General features: G+C 50.8%; 1 protein-coding gene across 2 annotated transcripts in view; it reads left to right on the top strand.

Annotated features, from left to right (window-relative positions):
- The first annotated feature begins 12,843 nt into the window (after positions 1 to 12,843).
- The window catches only part of SLC4A1 (solute carrier family 4 member 1 (Diego blood group)), a 191,986-nt gene continuing 188,522 nt past the window's right edge, over positions 12,844 to 16,307 (top strand). Inside the window, exon 1 of one of the 2 annotated variants that reach the window (XM_086923900.1) lies at positions 12,844 to 12,998. The gene's annotated coding sequence lies outside the window, so the exon portion shown is untranslated. The remainder of the gene's footprint in view (positions 12,999 to 16,307) is intronic. The other variant, XM_086923901.1, reaches the window with a different exon arrangement.

Here is a 16,307-nt window from a genome sequence, read left to right on the forward strand (position 1 = left end):
CTCACCCAATGGGAGAAGGCCCCCGGCTCCATCCCTGGGGAGAAGTCCGGGTTACCCGCTATGGGTGTGAACGGCGAGGGGAAGGTGGTCAGGTCATGAGTCTCGCAAACTGCGTCCCACACCCTCAGGGGGACCCGCGTAACAAAAGAGGCGTAGAGATTAGCAGGGCGATGCGCGCGGCGTAAGAACAGAACCTCTTGGAGGGTGCGGCCCGCCACCGCCTGGTCTTGAAAAAGCCAGTGTTTGTCGGACTCCCACCTGCTCCACTCCACCAAGTATCGCAGTTGCGCCGCCTGGAAATATTTACGGAGGTCCGGGATACCAAGACCCCCCGCCTCCGGAGCAAGCGTGGAGAGGACCCTCTTCATCCGTGGCTTGCGGCCTTGCCAAACGAAGCGGGAGATGTCAGCCTGCGTTTGTCTTATCCAACCCACAGGGGGTTGGAGAGGCAGAGCGCGAAAGAGGTACCGAATCTGGGGCAGGACCGTCATCTTAACCGCCGCGATGCGACCCAGCCAAGACAGAAGGCCCTTGCTCCAGCGGCCAAGTTCCTCCTTGATCTTCCTGCCGAGGGAAGTGTAATTGCCTGTCACCATCTCAGGCAGTGTGGGCGCCAGTAGGATCCCCAGGTATGGCACCGTAGACGAGGACCACTGCATGGGGAAAAGGCGCTGAAGGTCCCTCCTGGTATCCGCCGCCAGGGACACATCCAACGCCACCGACTTGCTCATATTCATTTTGAAGCCGGCCACACGCGCAAAGGCGTCCAGTTCCTGGACGCAAGCAGGGAGCGATCTCCTGGGGTCGTCTAGGGTCAGCAGGACATCGTCCGCGTAGAGGCTGACCGTGTGGACATATTGGCCCATCTTGACCCCAATAGCGTCAGGGTTGTTGCGAATCCTCTGAGCAAACGGCTCCATGTAGAGGGCAAACAGAAGCGGCGAGAGGGGGCAACCCTGTCTCGTACCGCGTTCGATGGCAAAACTTCCAGAGCTACACCCATTGACCCGCACCGACGCCAAAGGACGTTTGTAACAGTTGAAGACCATGGTGCGGAACTTCTCACCGATACCCAGTTTCCTGAGAACCAGCTCGAGGTACGGCCAATGAACTCTGTCGAAGGCCTTCTCCGCATCAACTGATAGCAGCATCCGCTCCCCCGGGATCCGCGAGGCCTTCTCTAGTACATGCGTTACCCTCTTGGTGTTGTCAACCGTCTGTCTACCGGGTACGAAGCCAGCCTGGTCCGCCTCCACCAGTCCTGGTAGGTGTAGACCAAGCCTGGACGCTAGAATCCCCGTATATAACTTGAGGTCGACATTTAAGAGCGAGATGGGCCTGTACGAACCACACAAGGCCCGGTCTTTCCCGGGTTTCGGGATGACCGATACCGTTGCGTTCAGGTGGTCCGGTGGGATGGCGCCAGGCTCGGAGAACGAATTAAACAGTCGAGCCAGGATAGGGGCCACAGCGGTGCAAAAGGTCTTATAAAACAAGGATGTGTAGCCATCCGGGCCTGGGGCCTTACCATGCTTCAGTCGCGCTATAGCGGAGATTACCTCCTCAACATGGATGTCCCTCTCCAGATGTTCTGCCTGGGCGGGATCCAGCACCGGGAGGGCCACTGACTCCAAATAGTCCTCGGCGTCTCGCGGCGAGGAGGGCTCCCCAGCATACAGCGCTTCGTAGAAGCTGCGAAAAGATTCCGCCACCTCTGCGTCACCAGAAACAGCAACCCCGTCCGTGCCTACCAGTTCCTTCACGACACTACGCTGCTGTGCGACCCGGAGCCGGTGGGCTAGGAGCTTACCACACCTGTCCCCCCCTGAGTAGAAGGCGTGCTTCAGGCGTAAAGCGGCATACTCCGCCCTATCAAGATCCAGTGCCGACAGGAGCTTCCTCGCCGCTTTCAACTGCCTCCAAACTCTCGGAGCCCCTGTGCGGCGATGGACCTGCTCAAGCTCCCGGACCTGTGTGGTCAGTTCGTCCCTTTTACGTTGCCGTTCCTTATTTTCGGCTGAGGAGATGGAAATAAATTCCCCCCGGAGGACCGCCTTCAAAGCCGCCCACTGCGTTGCTTGGGACGTGTCGGAGTTGCCATTATGAATCAGATAATCCTGTATGACCTCCCCTATGCGCTTCACAACAGACTTTTTATGTAAAAGGGTATCGCGAAGACGCCATGTCCCCCGAGAGGGAGAGGCCACCGGCCACTTGAAAACACCGGAAACTGGCGCATGGTCGGACAGAGACAGGACTCCAATGTCCGCCGCTGTGGCGGCAGTGCACATTGGCCCACTCACCAGGAGGTAATCCAGTCGCGAGTAGGTGCGGTGCGCATGGGAAAAGTAGGAGTAGTCCCTATCAGTGGGGTGCATAGAGCGCCAGAGGTCGTGCAAATCCATCTCCACAATCCGATCCTTCACCGCGCGGGAAAGTTCCCCCGTCTGCGGGGAGCGTTGCGCCGACCTGTCCATAGCAGAGTCGAAAACAATGTTAAGGTCTCCCCCCAGGATAACATGGCGGTCGGGAGAGGCAGTGACGTCCACCAACACTGAGTCCAAGAAACGATCCTGGTGATCATTCGGGCTATAAACTGAGCCAACCGTAAAAGCTATTCCCCCTAGGCGCATGCGATATGCAAGGAGCCTCCCCTTCTGTTCAGCATACTTGTACAGAACCTCACCTCTAAAGGAGCTCGCTAAAAGAATGGCTACTCCCGCAGTCTTGGTCGCCGCCGAGGAGAAGAACTGAGTGGGGAACTTGGCAGAGCGCAGCCTATGGCAATCCCGGGACAGCAAATGAGTCTCCTGCAGGAGGCATATATCCGCCTGTGTCCCCTCCAGCAATGATAGGATCGCCCTTCGCTTCACGGGGTTATTCAGACCCTTAACATTAAGGGTCACTACCTTTAAGGACGGCATTCCACCCGGGGATCAGAAACGCTATGTAGCAAGCAAGGGATCAGCGGGCGGGGCACATGGGGCAGGCGCGCGGGAAAGGCCAGGACAGGCCAAGCGTGGGCATGGACAACATCGGACGGGACCGCCCCAACAACAAAACAACCCTTACACTCTCCCAAAACACACCCATGGCAACCAGCCAAAGACAAACATAAACACCCCATTGTCTCAGTCAAGCCCCAAAACGGGCAAGTCCGTAGAAAACAGCAAAGTGGACGTTCAGCCACTCACCTCCATCCGCTCCCCCCGACCCCTGCCCCAAACCCAGCATCGTGAAGGCTAAGAACATCTCCCCCCGGAGTGAAATTAGGCCGTCAAGGCCACGCCGTTGGAGTCGGCCAAGTCCCTGGCCGCCGCCCTCAAAGCATCAGCCATGTCCGCCCTGATAGTAGGGGAATCAGGACGCCCTGCACTCGCTGGCGACTGTCTCCTCATTGACCTCCGTCGGCTCCGTCTCTCTGGGCGCCTCCATGACGGTGTAGCTCCGTCCTCCTCTGTAGCCGTGAGCCCCAGGACCCCGCAGATGTCTTGTAGGGAGCGCAGCTGGTGCAGCACCCCGTTCCACCTAAAGATCAGACGGAAAGGGTGTCCCCAGGAGTAAGGCGTCTCGTGTTCGCGCAGAAAGTCAGTGGCAATCCTGAAGGACCTGCGCTTCTGCAGCGTGATGGCGGACAGGTCTTGGTAGAGCGCTACAGGCCGCTCCCTGAAAGTTAGAGGCTGCTTCTTTCGGGCCTCCGCCATGATGCGTTCCTTCAGCGGGAAGTCGGGCAAGAATGCCAAAATGTCCGGTGGGGGCGCCGATGACTGGCGCTGTCGACCAACCCTATGCGCTCTGTCAATGCGGACAGGGAAGTCTGCATCTTCCCCCAGGATCTTTCGGAACAGGTCCTGCAGATAGGCCACCAAGTCGGCCCCCTCGTCCGCGGATGGGACACCACGCACCCGGATGTTGTTCCGCCGGGACCTGTTCTCGAGGTCCTCAGAGTGGGCCTGGAGCTCAACACATTGCTCCCGGAGGCGGAGAACGTCCTGTTGAAGATGGACTATCTCTTCATCCCGGCGCTGGGCCGCCGTCTCTACTGTTTCAACTCGCTCGCCGAGGCCCTCCACCTCCCTGCGTACTTCACGGACCTCACTGGCCACTTCCTTCTTCAGCGTTTGAAAGTCTTCCTTGAGGGAGCTAAACAGTTCCTCCATAAAGGACCTTGTGACCGGCGGCTCGCCCCCAGCCGCATCCACCGAGGCTCGGGAGGACCCCGGCGACGGCTGTGTTCCGTCCCGCAGCTGCTGGGCCCTGCCAAGCATATCCGGCAGGGTACGGTACCCCTTCCTCGAACCGCCCCTCCCAGTCATCGTAGTCGCTGCAGTGGACGAGCGGGCTCAGGTCCGGCCGCCTCAGGGTTGCCCAGTCGCCGGCGAGCGCCAGATGTGGGGACCGCTCTGCAAGCAGGGGTGCTGCGTCACAAGCGACAAAATGGCGGACCAGTCCGGGCACTGCCAGTCGCGGTGATCGGGAGCCAAAGCAGGGGTCCCCCTTCAGCACGTCCCACAGGAAGTTAGTATAGTAGCGGAGGCGACTGCAAGCACCCGCCAGCCAAGGGCACCAATGGAGGCTACCAACACCAGTCCTTCGGGGACAAGATGGCGGCAGGGCGGGGCCGGGAAGAGCGGCCCGGGCTGTCGACACCGCCGGTGCCCCCCGGGATCACAGCAATCAAAAATCAAAGAAATTCCACAGCCAATGTCAAACAGTTTCACAGAAGGGCCCGAGCGGGCCGATCCCAGCGTTGAGGCCCCCAGTCGTCGTTCACGGGGCCGGGGCCTACACAGCGCAGTGTGTCGCCGTCGCTAGTCGGGGGGCCAAAGCGCAAATCTCAAATGTAAAGTCCTCCGTGCCGCCAAGACCCCGCCCGTAGGGCTCCGCTATCCTCCGGCACATGGCGGGTCCGATCCCCTCCGGATCGTCAGCTTTCAGCACCAGGCCCGGCCGAGGCGTCTGGACAGCACTGCAGTTCGCTCCGCCTCCCAGGCTCTCCTCCGTTCCTCGATCTTTGACCAAACTTTTGAAGTGCTTCCTCCGAGGCGATTTGGGCCAAAGTGACATCAATGTGCGCGCCAAGTACTCCGCCACACTCCTCTCACTCGCTGAGCATCAGCGGGGGGAGAGAAGCGCGAGAAAGGGGCTCGAGCTGAGCCGGGCCGGAGGAGCTACGGGAGGAAGCGTCCGCTCACCCCGCCATCTTGGCCACGCCCCCAGAGCAATTTTTGGTTCAACACCAGATTTTATTTTGGAATCAGATGCGAGCCTTCATGGCTGGGGTGCCTGTCTCCTAGATCAAAATACTGGTGGAATTTGGTCTCGAGAGGAGTCTTCTCACCATATAAACTATCTAGAACTGACTGCGGGTCTTTATGCTCTAATGAGCTTCAAACACTCTCTTCAAGGCAGATCAGTAATTCTAAAAATGGACAATATTTCTGCTGTTGCTTACATAAATCGCCTAGGTGGAACGAAGTCAGAGGACTTGTCAAATTTAGCAAAAAAACTTTGGATATTTTGTCTAGAACACAAAATATCTTTAAGAGCAGAATACCTTCCAGGAGATTCCAACCTTTCTGCAGATTGGAATTCCAGATTCCTCTTGGACCATTCAGATTGGAAACTCAACACCTTAATATTCAGATCCCTCAACTATTTCTGGGGTCCCTTCCAAATAGATCTCTTTGCGAGCAGACTGACTTTTCAACTAGATGCTTATTACAGCTGGATGCCCGATCCAGGTGCTCTAGCAGTCAACGCCTTTCTTCAATCATGGGCGGGACTCAACGCTTATGCCTTCCCTCCCTTTGCCATGATCCAGAGGGTCCTCCAGAAAGTGAGACTTCAATAGGCCTCCATTGTCCTGATAACTCCCTTTTGGCCTTCCCAAGCCTGGTTCCCAACTACTCTGGAGATGTCTTACGACCTTCCTTTCCTAATTCCTTCTCTCAACAACCTTCTCACCAACATAGACGGTCTAATTCACCCTCTTGTTCAAACAGGGAAGTTGAACCTTCTTGCCTGGAGAGTGTCAGGAGATCCAATGATCTCTCTAGACTTTCGTCAACAGCTTCAACTCTCCTCGGAGAATCTTGGGCCCCGGGAACACACTACCGGTATAACAACATTTGGAAAGTCTGGTTACGTTGGTGCTTGGAAAGCTACTTGGATCCCGTGGAAGCACCTATCGTTGATATAATCAATTTCCTTGGAGAACAATTTGATAGAGGTCTGAGTTACAGATCTATCAATTGCTATAGATCAGCTATTTCTGCTGGCCATTCCTTAATCAACAATAGAACGGTAGGTAAAAATCCTATTATTTGTAGAATCCTTAAAAGTATAAGACTCAGAAGACCTCCAAAACCTAGATATCAATCTCTCTGGGATGTTAAATTAATTCTTGACCTTTTCTGTAGTTGGCCAGATAACTCACTTTTGAACAGAAAGAACCTTTCTATCAAGCTAGCTACTCTTCTTTGTCTAATCTCATGTCGTAGAGTTTCTGATGTTAAAGCTCTAGATATTTCCTATAGATCCTATGATATGTTTGGAGTTAAATTTGAACTCCACAGAAGAACTAAAACTATGTCTGATTTCATTTTCTATCCTCGTTTTGATATTTGTAAAAAACTTTGTATTGTGGATTGTATGAAACAATATGATTTGAGAATGCATGCTTGTGAAAGATCCGCGGTCCCTACCTCGTTGGAAGCGCAGAGTAGGTGGGGAAGCCACACCCCCACCCCGGGAGGAACATCGTCCCATTGTCATCGGGCTCCCTCTCTTCGCCCACAGGATCCGCAAACCCCCGAAGACCCGGAACCAGAACAGGATACCGGAAACAGAACTCCCGCCGACAACCCGGAATCCAACCAGACCGGAACCGGAAGTACATCCACGGCAGTCAGCCGAGACACTAGAAAAGACGGCAGGAGCGAGGAGACAGGGTTCAGCCCAGCGGACTCGTGGCAGGAGACAGCGAACGGCACGGAACCCCCGACGGAGAGAGGAAGGAAGGAGGAGAGAGAAGAGGAGGCGGAGACCGGAGAAGAGAACGAGGAAGAAGACCTTTGGGCGGAGGATTGGTGGCGACCTCCGGAGGTGGCGGGAGAGCGGCCGTAACTCGGACGAGAGTTACGGCGGGGCACGTGAGTACACTCTATCCTTCTCCGTGTTTCCCTAGTGTAAATATAGTACCTAACTGTAAGATATTGTATATAGAGCCCCCACGAGCACTCCGCACCAGCCTTAGTACTTAGACGTAAAATCACGAGCACTGTATTCATAGTCCCCTCACTTATCCCGAACAACCCCATCACAAACCCCTCCTGCTTGCCGAGTGATCTTGTCCTTACCTACCCTTCCCTCCTTCCCCCACGTTCATTACCTGGCCATTCACTTACCGGTGACGGTGGTAGTACTCAGCAGTCCTTACTGGACGGGACTAACCCCTATACTCTCTCTTACTTATCTCCGAGGAGACCCATCGACCGGCCGTAACCTGACGACAACAGCCCAGCAGCGGACCACATCCAGGATATCCACATACCATCGAGATTCCCTCCCGGCTGGGAGCTTCTTGGCAGAACTGTTCTTCCCTACGAACTCTTTATTCCGGACTTTGTATTCACTTTCCATCAATAAATCCTTGACCATAGCACACTACATCCGGCCTCCCCGCTTGTTATTCCGGCCCGCCCAACCCACAGTCTCACAATGCTCTTCGCCCTTCTGGTATTAATCAGTTGCTTATATCCTTTGTTAAACCTCATAAGGGTATCTCCTCTACCTCTATTGCAAGATGGGTCAAAATTGTTATGAATTTTTCTGGTGTTGATTTAAACATCTTCAAACCACATTCTATCAGAGGTGCTATGGCCAGTAAGTCTTTTTGGTCAGGAGGTAGGTTAGATGATATTCTAAAAGCTGCTGATTGGTCAACTTCTAGAACCTTTGCTCATCATTATTGCAAACCTATATCTCACATGTCTGATGTTGTTTTACAAAGCTACCAACATGCATAATGATAGCCTCCGGTCTTGTAATGAAATTGCGATTCTCCTATTAACATGACCAGAGAATCTGGATTTCATTAAAGACACGGAGGCTAGCATTATCCCTCCCACCCTTCCCTGGGTGGTTGATGGTTAATAATATTTCTCTCACTGTTTTGCATTGATAATATTACTCTTACAATGATCATATTGCTATTAATAAATTGCTTTATTTTAAACTCTTTAAATTCCTTTTCAGGATTTCTCTTTGTTTATATTTCTGGATTTATTTACACTTCTTTTCTTTTCAGATATCCTTTCGTGAACTTATGGATCTTGGAGCTTTCACTTACCTTTCATCTACCCTGGTTTATTTGAAGTCTCATCGTTTATATGAAGTCTCATCGTTGAATTTCTCATTGGGACATTTCCTTTCTCTCCTTTACTCCTTATTTAAAAGAGGCTGATTGCCTGGTGTTTTCTAGAATTGTTTTGTTGTTACTGTTCCATTGGAACTTTTGCTTTATGACATATGCGGCTGTTTGGAGTTGCATTAAAAGTTATATGCATAATGCTAGCCTCCGTGTCTTCAATGAAATCCAGATTCTCTGGTCATGTTAATAGGAGAATCGCAATTTCAAGTGCAGACCTTGGAACATGTTGATAGCTCTCTTCTGGTTTGTGGCCTTCGGAAGCGGACATAATACTCTTGGAAAGAGCCAGGTGATTGAGCACAATGAGACATGAGGGCTCTGGAATATGAACCTAAGGTTCTAAGCAGAGCCGAGACCTTCAAACCAGGGGGCACATTTACACGGAACTGACGCATCTGGATAGATGCGTCATTTTCCTTGCGTCACCTTCAAATGTCCTTGCGCCGCCATGGATGCGCTGTATTTACAATACAGTGTACCATGGCACAAGGAATTATAATGCTTCAGAAATTGTGATGCATCTGTTGGAGGAAAAGTGACGCATTGTTGGAGTTTTTTACAAAAGTGATGCAACTTCAGCAATGCGTCAGAAAACATAGGTAGGTCCCATGTAAAATGTCCTGCGTCAATCCTTACGCCTGGTCTGAGCAGGCGTAGGAATTTTGACGCAGTGAAGGCGTAGAGTGACGCAGTGAAATCTTGTCAATTTCACTGCACCAGTTCTACAGGGCTTTTTGCATGGGAACGACTACCCTGCATGCATTATACCTGGTGCAGGTATAATGTGATGCAGGGCTTTACAATGTGATTCATCTCCCTAAATGCGTCACGTTCAAAATGGGCCACAACTCTTTCGCCACCGCTGCATCACAAAAGTGACGCAACGGTGGCGCAAAAGTGATGCAAGGGGCTTGTAAATCTGCCTCCAGGTTTCCTATCCCCATAATTATAAAGTGCCTCTCTGCTTTGCTGCTTTGTTTGCGCTATGTTCTCCCATATAGATGCATATACACACAGTATTGCATGTTAGGCCTAAAGACGTGGAAACAGTATGTTGGAAGTGCACTTCAGCCCTACGTACAAAACTATAGGTCCGACCTCCAACCCTGGACATGACATTCTACCTCAATACTGCAGACCTCAGTACAATACTCTAGGTGAGCGCTCCATCACCAGACACAACCCCACAGGTGAGACCTCCAAACCTGGCCATGGCCTTCTACTAGAGTACTCCAGATCTCCATACGGTGCTCTTCGTGAATGCTCCAGAACTAGACAGCATGCATTGGGTGAGATCATCACAGATGAACACAACACTACAAGTGAAGCCCCAGAACTCGACTTAACACTGTAGGTCAGTCCTCCAGATCTGGGCATAACACTCCACTCAAGTACTGCAGACCTCCAGACAAGATTCAGTGCTCCAGATATAAATACAATTCACTAGACAGAATACTGTAGGTGAGGTCATCATAGCTGAACACAACACTCTAGGCGAGCGCTCCGGAACTAGACACAACACCCTCCGCCAGGCCTCCAAACCTGGACAGCACAATACTCTAGGTGAGAATTGATGGATGGTTGAAGACGGACTACCGCGCTTGGACATTTTATACAGATCTCCGTCGTTGGGCATTATTTGCCTCTGGGAATTCCCAGGTGTCTACAGTTTATTATACTGGGGCACTCTTACTGGACCACATCGACCAGCCTTATTCGCTAATGCTGCTTTACTTGACTTATAGCCCTGATGAATGAAGTTCTCAGTTGAGAGCGAAACGCTTTGGCTGAGTTTAATGTTCCATTAAAACTTGAACAAATGAATTGGAGAATAAAGACTTTTCAATATACAAGAGTTTCTTGGACTTCTTTGCCTGCCCCACACCCACTTGCAGCTGCATCTGATTGAAGAAGTATGTATGAAGAAGAATGGATGGGTTAAAGGGTGAAAGGATGTTTGGAATTGAGTGGAAAGATGGAAAACTAATAATGAAAGGGTGGATGGATGGAATGGTGACAGGATGGAAGAAAGAATGAACAGATGGATAGATGGAAAACTAATAATGAAAGGGTGGATGGGTGGAATGGTGACAGGATGGAAGAAAGAATGAACAGATGGATAGATGGAAAACTAATAATGAAAGGGTGGATGGATGGAATGGTGACAGGATGGAAGAAAGAATGAAAGGGTGGATGGATGGAATGGTGACAGGATGGAAGAAAGAATGAACAGATGGATAGATGGAAAACTAATAATGAAAGGGTGGATGGATGGAATGGTGACAGGATGGAAGAAAGAATGAAAGGGTGGATGGATGGAATGGTGACAGGATGGAAGAAAGAATGAAAAGATGGATAGATGGATGCATACAGGAAAGGCTTAAAGATAAATCGAAGGCGTTAATAAGGGGCCCCATCTAGAGTGGGTAGGGCTTCCTCGCTTCACTCACCCAATGGCATTCGAGAGATGGATCAAAGTTTCATTCTGGCTACTCCCTTGCACAACCCCACATATGAGATTCGGGGGCCCCGCCCTCACATTCTGTATTGGGGGCCCATCATTTCGCTTTACATCGCTGAGACCATCCGACCAGGACACAATACTCTCGGTGAGTTCTCGAATAGCAGACAATATTATTATTTTAACGTTTTTTTACAGCATGACGTCACTCAAAAGTATATGAGCGCTGTACAAGTTAAAAACTATTACATGCACCATTAAAGAAATCAACGCCCTTCAGTGAATGAGGAAAACAGCAGAGTAAGCGCGCCAGTGCCATGGGTAGGACTGCATATTCGAGGATGATCAATAGCCCTTGCATTTGATTGATGTGCCCATCCTTTAATTGGCCCGTTCCAGCGCGCCCCTGGTGTCTGCTGGAGCTAATCTATTCGTGGGGACTACGGTTAGGTGGGTGGGTAAAAGTTACCTAATGGTCTTCGTTTGATGACCAGATGTGTGAACTTCAGAGAATTTATGAACATGTGACTGTTTAATGTACAGGCTTTATTATTAGTGCAGGGCACAGGAGCTTGGACAGGTTTCTAGCGCCTCGGCGCTTTATAAATTCTACAGATAAATACATCTAATCCGAACAGGTCAGTACTTAACTGTTAATGGAAGTAAAACACGCTGGGGTTCAATTTCAGGTCGCCAGACATGATGCTGGGGGTCAGCTCTCACCTGTGGTTCACAGAAGCAGATATGTGCGACAGAGACCACAGAAGAGATGCTGTGAGAAGACAACGTTGGATTCTGATTGGCTAGCATTGAGAGCCAGGACCGACCAGTCAAGAGGGAGAGATGACACAAATCTAGGGTGAGCTACAGCGGCAGCCGAAAGAACCAAGAAATGAGGGCGCAAAATGGCGAACATGAGCAAGACTGTATGATGCTGCAGGGCCATGTGTGTAAGTGACACTAAGTGTACACGATGTTTGCACCACCCACAGTTGTGGCTCGGCGTTCGATGCGGGTGTTGTGCACATATAACATGTATGTTGCATGTGAGCTCTGTGTGCGCGCCCAGACATGTGTGTATTGTTCCCATGGTCTACGGGCTGCCCTGCACGAGGGGGCACGTGGACAGGAACGTGCGTACCCACGTCAGGGTATACAGTCTGCAGGAGAAGAGGGAGGTAAAAGCGGGGCGTCTCCTGCATGTGCATGCGGTTTGGGTCACGTATGCTGCACGCGCTATACATTAATGTAAAGGCCTGCTTCTCTGTTACAGGTGGGTTTGCCGCAGTGCCGATGTCACACCTCGTGTACGACCTCAGACTCCACCAAAATGTGCAACTAAATATGTATGGAGCGACCAGTATCAACTCCACAGTGGACCCCGGGCCCTCCACATGTGGGAAGCCAGGAGGTAAGTTAAAGAAGAGGTTGAACTGGAGGGACTGTATAAGGACCTGTTTCCACCTCCAAAACTGCCGCAAGCAAAAATAGGGCACCCTTCCATCTCTTGTGGGCGAAGTTAGTGAACGCAGTAAAGAACTGTTTCTGCGGACTCACACTTGGCACCGATCCGAAAGGAGGGTAGGGCAGTCACAAAATTTTTAAAAACAAACACAATGATTTTTGCATGACTTTTGCCATCCCTCTGTCAACAACTCCCGCTTAAGATGGGAACCTGGCGTGTGACAGGCCCTCAAGTGACCTCCAACCCCCGGTGAGAGACGGCACTCAAACCATGGACCTCTAAATGGGGTGTGTAATTTGAAACACCAGAGAGATGCCCAAAATTCAAAGTTGAAGGTTGCTTGGCTAGTAGGGGCCGTTACAGAGCGCGAGGGAAGGCCCACGGCACCTCAGCTGCACTTGACTGATAACATGGAGCATTCGTGCTAGTGGAAAGAACTTGACTGGGTGGGCTGGGCCCGCGGAGCTGGTGGTGCAAGAGATTAAGGACCTGGGGGCTGACTCAGGGATTTCTCACTCTGCAGAGGTGCAGGAGGTAGAGGTTTTTGGGCTCCGCACTTGGCTGGTGGCGCTTTGTGACAGCAGGAGAGACGGAGGACCTTGGGTGTTGACCGCTTCCTCAGGCCTGGACATCGCCAGGTATGTGAATCTGCCTTGATGTTTGTGACAGATGTGCAGAAACCAGGTGTGCTATATTGGTGTTGAGAACTGGCGCTGGGGGAGCTTGTGGCAGCAGGGAGTAAGGTGGTGGTAACAAGCAGAAGCAATTAGACGGTAGATCCCAGAGCACCATGAGCTGAGGGACCTCTACCACGCCTGATGCCCGCAGTGTCTATATTGAAGAGTGAAAGATATCAAGCTGCCCCATTTCAAGTTTGAATAGTTCGACCAGTCTTTTTTTTCATGCTAGCATTTCTGGTTTCTTTTTCTGTTCCTACTACAAGGAGTGCTTATTGGTCCACCAGGCAGTGTAGTTTCTTATTTTGAAGGCGAAGAAGAGTTGAAGAAAATTCGAGCGTGCTAATGAAAAGTTATCATTCATGTTGTAAGTAACATTGTGAGGCAACGGTGCCAAGAAGGCTGCAGGTTGCCACAGCGCTATCTGAAGACGTGCGGTATTCAGCGTGCAGAGGAAGAGCTCAGAGCTCAGTGAATACTTAGGTCTCTCTCATGAGGTAGCCGTGGGGGTAATTTAAGTAGTGTAATGTGGCCATGTTCTTTACCATGCCTCAAACTCCAACTTCCCCTTCGATTCTTTCAATCCGATTAGACTCATTCCCTCCCAAACAGCATGCTTTCAGCTTATCTTACTCCAACACTAACATTTTAATGTATACTTTTGAAATCAAACATGGCCGAGTTCATTATTGTTGTCTAGCGAGGGCCTCTTAAATTCAAAATACAATTATCGCCCACGTCCTATGCCAGCACTCTTTAATTAATATGAGTCTTTAATTTGTATTGTATACTATTCATTCAGCACTGTGCCTATACTTGGTGGGAAGTCTATGAAAATAGGGTGAAACTCCAAAGCAGGACAGTAGGAAGGCGCAGTCTCATCCAAGGCTACAGTAGGCTCCTGGGCTTGGACCTCAAGAGTTTAGAAACAGACAAAGGTCTGATAGTGACAGGGTCTCGCTCAAGTGATGGTTCCTGTGAGGTCTGGCACAGTCTTGGTCAAGCGAGTCTTTCGATAGGCCGGGGTGAGCTTTGATCCAGTGAGGGTCCTGGTGAGACCTGGAGAGTCTCGCTTTAGTCCTACAGTGCCACGGGGGCAGTTATGGTCTCGCTTGAGAGAGGGTCCTATGAGGCCTGACAGAGTCTTGCTCATGATGTGAGGGTGCTATGAGCTCATCTGCATTGTCACTGTATGACCTTCGCGAGGCTCTGCAGGTCTCACTAGAACCCTCACTTGATCAAATCTCACCCGGGTCTTTCGGAACCTTTGCCTGACCAAGACTGTGCCAGGCATTTGGACGAGAGTTCCTTTGAGGCCTGCCAGAGCCGTGCTGCATTCACAGGGTTGTGAGCCAGATGGAGTGTCTTGCACACGTGAGGGGTTCTATGAGGTCTGGCTGAGTCTCGTTTGAGTGAGAGTTACCTTGAGGCCTGGCAGAGCCTTGCTTAATTTACAGGATTATGAGCAAGATAGATTCACAGGGTTGTGAGCCAGATAGATTCACAGGGTTGTGAGCCAGATAGATTCACAGGGTTGTGAGCCAGATGGAGTGTCTTGGACACGTGAGGGGTTCTATGAGGTCTGGCTGAGTCTAGTTTGAGTGAGAGTTACCTTGAGGCCAGGCAGAGCCTTGCTGCATTCACAGGATTATGAGCCAGATAGATTCACAGGGTTGTGAGCCAGATAGATTCACAGGGTTGTGAGCCAGATAGATTCACAGGGTTGTGAGCCAGATAGATTCACAGGGTTGTGAGCCAGATAGATTCACAGGGCTGTGAGCCACATGGAGTGTCTTGCACGAGTGAGGGTTTCCATGAGGTCTGGCTGAGTCTTGTTCGAGTGAGAGTTACCTTGAGGCCAGGCAGAGCCTTGCTGCATTCACAGGGTTGTGAGCCAGATAGATTCACAGGGTTGTGAGCCAGATAGATTCACAGGGTTGTGAGCCAGATGGAGTGTCTTGCACAATTGAGGGTTTCCATGAGGTCTGGCTGAGTCTTGTTCGAGTGAGAGTTCCCATGAGGCTTGGCACACTCGCTTCAGGCACATAGTGTTACATGCCACACAAAGTCCTGCTTGAGTGAGGGCCCCCACTAGGTCCATCAGAGTTTAGAGTCTAGTGATGGGATGTAGGAGGTCCAGGGGCCGGCTTTAGGGCAGTGCGACTGGTGCAGCTGCACTAGGCGCTGAACTGGGGAGGGGGCGCTGACTTCAGGGGGGTGCGCTGCGCATAGCAATAACTTTAGATGTCAAAGCACCGTCTGCAGAGTTCCTTATGCATCCAGCCTTCAGGCAGCAATAAAAATTTCAAGATAACTCCTGTGATTAATGTTCCTGTTAGAGAGAGATTGGAGTTTTGTCTAGTGACATAAAGTAGTGCAAAGGGTTAATATGCCTGCTGCAAAGAACGCGTACCCTGCAGGTCACAGATCTGTATTTTGTGTGTATAGCTGAGTGGATTACTGCTTTTGTCACAAAGATCCTTGTGTTTCGGCAGAACATTAGATACACCCTTAATATAGAACAATGACTGTTACAAACTGTCATCAAAGAGCTGCATGCAAACTGCATAAAATAGGTTAGGACGATATATTCCCTCCCCCAGTTTTTCATTATCTTCCTAATGTTGCTAAAATGGGTTATTATGGGTAGATATACATTCTTATTAGTAAAGCCCACCTTTACTAGTGCTTTAAAAAGAATGAAATGTACGCGAGAGAGGGGCTATGGAGAGATAAGGGGCACCTTTGCCCAGTGGTAGCCAGGGAATCTAAGGAGGAGGTAACGGGGGGAGGGCACCAAAACTGCTTGCGGCACCAGGCACCACCAGAGCTAAAGTCGGCCCTGATGAGGTCTGATGGAGCCTTGCTTGCGTCATAGAGCTTTACTTGAGTGAGGGACCTGAAAGTGCAGAGAATAATCTGTTTTAGTGGGACAGTAAGCGGAGATTGATGCGATCTTTGACGCCCGGAGGAGTGCCACTTAATGACCAGAGTTTCATAGATATGATAGTGTTTTGATCATATAAGCAGATCTAAATTACAAAAGGATGTCCAAAACAATCTAAAATAAGCCTAGTGATGGGGGAGTTGAATTAGAAGAAGGCGTCCAGTGGTGGCGGTCTAATGGACCCTGGCCCACTCTTACTCGAGAGAGGGACATTGAATGTAGCCTGATGGAATACCCTTGTAAATGTGCATAGAGGTGTCTCAATCCATAGATGGGATCTAAAGTTCCGTATAGACTATCCCATGATCGATTGTAGGGTGTAA

This window comes from Lissotriton vulgaris, chromosome 5 (assembly GCF_964263255.1).
Source record: "Lissotriton vulgaris chromosome 5, aLisVul1.2, whole genome shotgun sequence".
NCBI classification, from domain to species: Eukaryota; Metazoa; Chordata; class Amphibia; order Caudata; family Salamandridae; genus Lissotriton; species Lissotriton vulgaris.